At 40.4% G+C, this 8,553-nt stretch overlaps 1 pseudogene; it reads right to left on the bottom strand.

The window, feature by feature from the left end:
- Nucleotides 1–725: 725 nt before the first annotated feature.
- On the bottom strand, nt 726–1,170 carry LOC116592338 (annotated as a pseudogene).
- Nucleotides 1,171–8,553: the final 7,383 nt, after the last annotated feature.

An 8,553-nucleotide genomic window follows, 5' to 3' on the forward strand; every position in this document is an offset into this window, starting at 1 on the left:
CACTGCACCAGGCAAATGAGATAAAAGTCCATTAGTTTAATTTCTCATTAAAGAAATTCCGCATTCCCTCAAGATGCAAATTCTTCCAATTATCCCATAAATACCAGGCCTCCAAACAATGTTGACACCTGCTAGCATTTTAGTTGCTCAGAAAGTAATAATGGAGAATAAATGATGAGGAAATAAACAACTCACATTGAAATGGGAGCGGAAACATTATAGCTCTGGGAGAAAAAAAGTCTTATGACTGCTTTTACTGGGAAGACAGACGGAGAAGCTAAGCTCCTACTCATCATCGTGTATGTCCCAGACATAGAGTAGTTCATCTCACTGCTTTCAGGGAAAAGATCCATAAGTCAAGCTAAAATTTTTACTGCTTTGTTTCCCTCCTGAAAACGTCTGATTGTCGGTGGCCAACATACTGAGTGTTATGGTTAAAAATTGAAATCATTTCAGGGGCACCTGGGTAGCTCTGAGGGTTCAGCCTCTGCCTCCAGCTCGGGTCATGATCTCAGGGTCTTGGGACCAAGCCCCGCATTGGGCTCTCTGCTCAGCAGGGACCCTGCTTCCTCCTCTCTCTCTCTCTCTCTCTGCCTGCCTCTCTGCCTACTTATGTCAAATAAATAAATAAAATCTTTAAAAAAAAAAGAATTGCAATCATTTCAACATGGGTTTTTTTTTTTCTAGTTAGACAATGACTTTATTGCTTAAGGATATAGACAAATTTATGCAACCAGGACAGAGACTGTTGATGACTCATATTTCCAGCTGGAGGGGAAGACTCTTTGGTCTTATAATATCAAGCCGATGGCTAATACAGTTCTCGACCAGCATCAGTCAGATTTAGCATCCTTTCTGTTCTTCTCAGGATGCATTCCAAGAGCAGCAGCTTTCTTCATCCGATGGTAGAGATCCTCGGGAAGAGCAAAGCAAGACCTTTGGACTTAAGAATCCTCAAGATTGGACTGCCTGTCACAAAACAGATTTGAACAACACCATGTGAGTCTCTCAGAATCACACCAGTTTGTGAGGGAGTCAGGCCTTTCCTGGCCAGTTTGTAGATCTGCTCCTTATGTCATCAGATGTCAGCTTCAGCCAGGTCGGGCAGCTGCAGTGGTAAGGTAGAGCCCACCGGGACAGGCCTTTCCCAGCAGTGTGCATGCGACCCATGATGCTACAGGTCAGGAAGCAGAAAAACATTCTGATATAGGTCTTAATGAAATAGGTTGGGTCAGCCCCAAATGGAACATTCCTTAACATTCTTCGGTAATAATATCCCACTGCCACCAGCCGAAAGAGCAAGAATCTTCTACTGTTCAGATTGTCACCTTGGGATACTAGCTCTGACCCATTGTACTCTTTCTCATCCTCCTCCATGCCATTGTCTTGGCCCTACACCTTGCCAGACATCAGCCATTTGGAGATGAAAGCAACTCAGCGGACGTGTAGATCAAATCTCAGGACAGAAAGTCCTGCAGGTTGGAATTGAGGAAGGCATACATGATTCTCAGCTCGGGTCCTCCATCAGAGCATTACTCCAGGCCAGGTCAGCCTTCAGATTCCCAGCAGCCACGCCTGGAAATAAGGATTCAATAAGTTGGGTACTGGACGCAGGAACCTGAATTTTAGCCAGTGGCCCAAGAGATTTTGCTGCTCCCCATAGGAGACCCAGTATAGAGAAGATAGTTTTGGACAAGGAGTTCAAAGTACTTAGACTCTATAGGCTGAGGTCTGGTGCTGTCTGGGTTATTTTGAGGAAGTCACAACACCTTGATCTGCCTTCATTTTCTCCCCGTTGAACAAAGGATTACATTACAATGACCTCTGAGGTCTCTTCTACCTCTGAATTTCTGTGATACTATAAATTAACAGAATGATCAGGACTTTATGGAAATTCTCCATGTTACTTCCTAGGTATCCAGTTGCTTCTGTCATCATTTAACGCAAGACCGTTCTTTATGGGCTTTCCTGGGAAGCAAAGAGCAGGTTCCTTTGTCACTGCGACCCAGTGGAATTTCCTGTTATTTGTAGAGTCCACTAAAATGCACATGGCAGCAGGTCAATGCGGTCCCTCCCCATCATTGAAGTGCCATGCCTGCTGGTCACCCACAAAAGCTTCTTGGGCGCGTGGGTGGTTCAGATGGTTAAACACCTGCCTTTGGCTCAGATCATGATCCTGAGGTCCTGGGATCGAACCCCGCATTGGGCTCCCTGCTCAGTGGAGATCCTGCTTCTTCCTCTCTCTCTCTGCTGCTCCCCCTGCTTGTGCATAGTCCCTCCTTCCGTCAAATAAACAAAATCTTTAAATAAAATAAATGAATAAATGAAAAGCTTCTTTTTCTTTTTTTCCACCTTTGTTCCCAAAGACTCTTCACATTTTTTACTTGGGAGACCCTGCCTCTCCTCGTCCAGGAAGTTTGTCCTGCCTCTGTCCTGTCATGAATAGTTGCAAGATGTAAAGATGCCTAAATATGAGACGCCTACTTAAAGACTAGTTTATTGTAAAACAAATTATAAGTTAATTCATAGTAAATCGAAACAGTTGACAGATAAACTCAAGACAGTCACTCTCACAGCAGTCATTAATTCATCCATTTATTCAATCATTTGGCAAACACTTGTTGCATATATATTATCTGTGGGCTAATGTACTAAACACTGAAGGATATTCAAAGAGAATAAAATCCACCTTCTCCCCTGGAGCTAGAGAGCAAAATATACACAAGCCTGACACAGCTCTGTAATAATGCAAAGACAGCAAGTGGCCAAGTGGTAAAAAAGAGGTTTTGCCAAAAATTTATTATCATTTTAGAGAGGATGGAAATTGGCTGAAACCATTTTCTAGACAACTTTTTTTTTCTAAATAAAACATTTGCTTCGGTGAATCAAACTTTTCTGACAATTTTTCCCCAAGGGCAAATAGTCTATTTTGGAACCAGGGGGGGTTATTTATAAAAAAAGAGAAAGAGTCAGAAAGTATTTGTAGAAGAAAGCAAATGTTTCCAAGTCCAGCCCTTAGTTCTAAATACCTCCTCTTAATTTTTCCCAAGGGATCCATTAAACCCTCAAGGAAATATGAAATATAAAAATGATTCCAGATCATTCCTGTGAACTAGAATTCCGCAAGGGTGATGCAGAGGATTTCCTTAAGTACCCTGTTTGTTCATGGATGATGGACCCCCACATCAGAGTCTATAATCAGACCCGCACTTCCTCTACCAGATCCCCATGGGATAAGCCTGGTGCCTCCTCAAACATGGGGTGGCAGAAAACCTTTTGAATTAAATTATGAAGGGATCATGTATGATGTATGAAGCCATGTTAAAGGCAGAGAAATTAATGTAGAGACAAATTTGTGTGAGAGGGTAATCAAGCAGGTGCAGCCACTCTGGAAAATAGCATGGAGTTTCCTCAAAAAGCTAAAAATAGAGCTACTCCATGACCCAGTGGGTATTTACCCCAAAGATAGAAATGTAGTGATCCGAAGGGGCACCTGTGACTCAATGTTTGTAACAGCAAAGTTCACAATAGCCACACTGTGGAAGGAGCCAAGATGTCCTTCAAAAGACAAATGGATTAAAAAAAAATATGGTTCATTTATGCAATGGAACATTACTCAGCCATCAGAAAGGATGAATACTTACCATTTAAATCAACATGGATGGAAATGAAGGGTATTATACTAGGTGAAATAAGTCAGTCAGAGAAAGACAATTATCATATGGTTTCACTCATATGTGGAATTTAAGAAACAGCGCAGAGGATCATAAGAGAAGGGAGGGAAAACTGAATGGGAAGAAATCAGAAACCATGAGGGACCCTTAACCATGGGAAACAAACTGATGTTTGCTGAAGGGGAGGTGGGTGGGTGTGGGGATGGGGCAATTTGGTGATGGGCATTAAGGAGGGCCCGTGATGTGATGAGCAGTTGGTGTTACGGGGAACTGACAAATTGTTGAATACTACATCTGAAACTAATGATGTGCTGTGTGTCAGCTAACTGAATTTTAATTTTAAAAAAAGAGAGACAAGGGATGCCTGGGTGGCTCAGTGGGTTAAAGCCTCTGCCTTCGGCTCAGGTCATAATTCCAGGTTCCTGGGATCGAGCCCCGCATCAGGCTCTCCGCTCCTCGGGGAGCCTGCTTTCTCCTCTCTCTCTCTGCCTACTTGTGATCTCTGTCTGTCAAATAAGTGAATAAAATCTTTAAAAAAAGAGAGACAAATTTGTGCAATCGTTGTCAGACAAATGCAGAAATAGAACCTAATGTCATTTTTTGCCCTCTTTGTTTTACTACACACTTGTGTATTCCCTTCAGTGTGCAGTGCAAACCAAGCCGAGAAGCTGTAGGTTTAGAGTAATGGAAATGGGAAGTAATCAAGTATCAAAAAGCTATACTTTGCAAAAGGTCACTTCCCTTGAGTAGTAGAAAATACGTTGTCTATTGTTTAGTAAATGTACAAATGTATATTTTAAAAAATGTATTAGCTTTACCAGATGCAATGTATCATTTACCAGCCATATTTCTATCATAAAAGGATCTGGCTTGTCCCTGAAAAATTAAATCAATAAAAATGTCTATGTTGTAGGTGTAATTGACAGCTTCTAGTCTTGTGCAAATGCCAATAATAAATATCCTTGAGAGCAGAAAGGCAAGGATGTTGTACCGATTTGTTTAAGGCATCCTCTGGACTTTCCAGAACATCCCAATGTCAAATATTTTATACCATGTCTCTGTATATATTCTTGGATGCAAACCAAGTGTCTTTGTAATGGGGATCTACTGTGTTTTCTACTGACCTCTCCAGTCTCGCAAGAACTGCCCCAACCTTCACGACTTGTTGGTGGCTCCCTCCCAATTAGAATATCAGGGACAGACACATGACCCTTAGAAATACCTAAGATTATTATATCCTCTTGAGTCGTTGACCTCTTTATCATTACAAATGACCTTTAGCCTTCTTTATCTCTGGTAATATAATCTTTGCTCAGAAATCTACTTAGTAGGTTAATCATAATAATAAGCTTATAAGAAGTTTTGCACATGAGAGCTTTTCTGATTTAATGATTTCAGCATTTTGTTGGAGAGTCATGTTAAGGAACAAATGCTAGATCTTTTTTTGCCTTCTATATCCTAAAACTGTGATCAGTATCAAACAGCGTTTTCATAACAATGACCAGGAATATTTTCACTGGCTCTTTTTCCCTCATTGAGAAATATAAAGGTCCCAATTTTCAGATGATTATGATATTCCAGAGCCAGACCATATATACTTATTAAACGTTTGCAAGGGTTTTTACCTGGATCTTGGCTACAGTCCATCAGTGAATTAAATTCTGCCTCTCAGGGGCGCCTGGGTGGCTCAGTCGATTAATCATCTGCCTTCGCTTGGATCATGATCTCAGGGCTCTGGGGTTGAGCCCCATGTCTCTCTGGCTCCCTGTTCAGTGGGGAGTGTGCTTCTCCCTTATCCCCTCCCTGCCCCCCACTTGTGCTCTCTCTCTCTCTCTCTGTGTCAAATAAATAAAATCTTTTAAAAGAAATAAATAACTTCTGCATCTTGACTTGTTAAAAAAAAATCCCTTTACCTTTTTTTAACAGTGTGATAAAATACACATAACATACAATTTACCATCTTAACCATTATTAAGTGTACAGTTCGGTAGTGTTAAATATCTTAACACTTCTGTCCAACCATTATTCAAAACTTTTTTATCTTGAAAACTCTATACCCATTAAACAGTCTCCCACTTCCCCCTCCTAACCCCTAGATTTTATTCTACTTTCTGTCTCTATGAATTTATCTTCTTTTTGCTTTTTTTTTTTTTTTTTAATTTGACAGACGGAGATCACAAGCAGACAGAGAGGCAGGCAGAGAGAGAGAGGGAAGCAGGCTCCCCGCGGAGCAGGAGCCCGATGTGGGGCTCCATCCCAGGACCCCGGGATCATGACCCTAGCTGAAGGCAGAGGCTTTAACCCACCGAGCCACCCAGGTGCCCCTTCCTTTTGCTTTTTTAAGCACACTTTACCTCATCAGGATCAAAGTACTAATTTTTTTTTTTTTTGCCAAAAAAAATAGACAATCTGGAAATGTACACAAGTAGAAATTGAATTTGAAATGGAATTCTTCCCATTTCCAATCCCATAGGCCAGAGGTAACAACTATTAATAGTTCAGTGCAGACAAAGCTGCGTTTTTCTTCTGTGTATCTGTTGAGGAAGGGGTGGAGAGGAGGGGTTGAATCACATCCCCTCTTCAGGGATCTGCCAAGCACTGCACCTGTGCATTTCACGGTCCTCCAGCTGGTCATCACGCACTGTGGCTCCATGCTCATTTTGTGCTTTTCACAGATCGTAATTCATGGACTACAACCCCTGCCTCTCCCAGTCACCGTCAACCGCCATGTCCACAATCCACTCCCCTTGCAGAGACCAGCAAATGCATATGAACATGGAGTTTCCCACTGGGACCTTACCAGTTACTTCCCTTCTCAGTACTAACTCAGAGAGAGTAGCAGGCTTTCCTAAAAGGAAGCATGAAACATTGAAAATAGCTAATAATGAATTCTGAAGACTAATCTGGCAATATCAAAATGACAAATCCCCCTAGCCTTTGATCTAGTTGTGTTCTAAAGATTCTACAGATGTACTCATATATGTGCAAAATAACTAATGCAGAGAATTATTCATTACAAAATTGTTGGACACTGCAGAAGACTGAGAACAGCCTGAAAGCCTATTAATAGGAATCTGGCTAAACTGATTCTCCATGCAGTAGTATGCTACAGTTTGTTTGTTTGTTTAAGATTTTTATTTATTTATTTGACAGAGAGAGACACAGCAAGAGAGAGAGAGAGAGAGAGCACAAACAGGGGGAGTGGGAGAGGGAGAAGCAGGCTTCCCACTGAGCAGGGAGCCTGACATGGGGCTCCATCCCAGGGATCATAACCGGAGCTGAAGGCAGACGCCTAACGACTGAGCCACCCAGGCACCTCTACAGTTTGGTTTTTTTTTAAAGAATGAAGAAAAGTTTTACATATTGATCTGAAATGATTTCCAATTTATACTCCTAAATGTAGAAAAACAAGATGCTGAATAGAATGAATAATATACTACAATAGTAATATAATATGATGTGTTATTATAACATGATATAATAACATAATATTATACATGTAATATATAATAATATAACATAATATGCTATTACATGAAAACAGAAACTGTCAAAACAAATAGATAGAATAAGGTTGCATCAGGGTTGGTTGGCAGCCTCATACCAACGATCTTAATGTCACATTCCTCGGTGTGGAGTGTGCATTACACTGAAGCCTTATCAATGCGGGAGCTGATAACGTGACCAACGAAACACATTGGTTGACTCTAGGAAAGATAATTAAGTGGCTGAGAAGCTAAAGAAGGGTTATTTGTTTACCCTTTTGTTCTTTATGAATTAAAAATCTTATTTAAAAAATTACAACTTTTCAAATAAGATTTTGAGCTGTGAAAGTACAGGATGGAAATGAAGAGAAGGAGAAGGAACTCACAAGTCGACTGTTGGGTTTCAACTGGCTTTCTCAGAAAGTGATCCCCGGCAGTGAGGATAACGTTCTGCTCCCTGTTAGATGTCAGAAAAGAAACACCCACTTTCTCTAGTGTTTGCTTTGCTCTTTCATTAAAATTGATTTCCTGAAATGAGCATTTTTACCACAATTTAGTATAAGGAAGGAGTTCCTAGAAGCAGAATAAGTGTTACAGAAATTTGGAGTCGATCGTCAGGAAGATCTAAAAATAAATTTTCTTCCTTTCCAGGAACATTGATTTTTAAAAATTTTTCTTTTGATTTTGTCACATTATTGCAGGGAAAGCACCGATGATTATTTTAAAACTCTTTTCTAGTTTTTAAGCAGAGTAAATTTCTATTCATTTCCTTTATTATATAGACTAACACATTTCAAAAGCAAAGCCTCTGGAAGTAGTTAGCAACAGGAGACACTCTTGAAATGGGCAACTTAATCTCAAGAATTTAGCGGGGGAGACCTTCTTCAAATGGAAATATTTTTCAAATCAAAAATTATCATAGAGGCTAATTTTTCCTGTTTCCAGCTGAACCTTAAAAATACCAACTTTTATTTCACGCCTCTAATAACTTAGAGAAAGTAGGTATTCCCAGGATAATTCCCACAACGGAGTCTATACGTTGAAGCTAATTCATTCAAATGACTGAAAGCAGAGCATGCTGATTGTTATTCTCTAACGCAAATTAAAAGAAAGCCACTGGTAGTAGAGAGCATTTCTTAAGAAATACAAAACTGCTGCTCAAGAAGCCAGAAGGGGTACAGGACAGCCAACTTGAAGGCTAACCTTTGCTTTTCCAGATTTTAAAGACACCTCCAACTAAAACCCTGTATGGAAATTATTGGGCACTTGCATGAATTTCTTGCAAAATTCATTCATTCATTCATTCATTCATTCATTCATGATCAAGTACGTTAGCCCGAGGAAGGGTTCCTTACATTCACACAAACTCCAAACGGCACCGTTAAGGACAAAGT

This window comes from Mustela erminea, chromosome 6, assembly GCF_009829155.1.
Source record: "Mustela erminea isolate mMusErm1 chromosome 6, mMusErm1.Pri, whole genome shotgun sequence".
Lineage (NCBI taxonomy): Eukaryota > Metazoa > Chordata > Mammalia > Carnivora > Mustelidae > Mustela > Mustela erminea.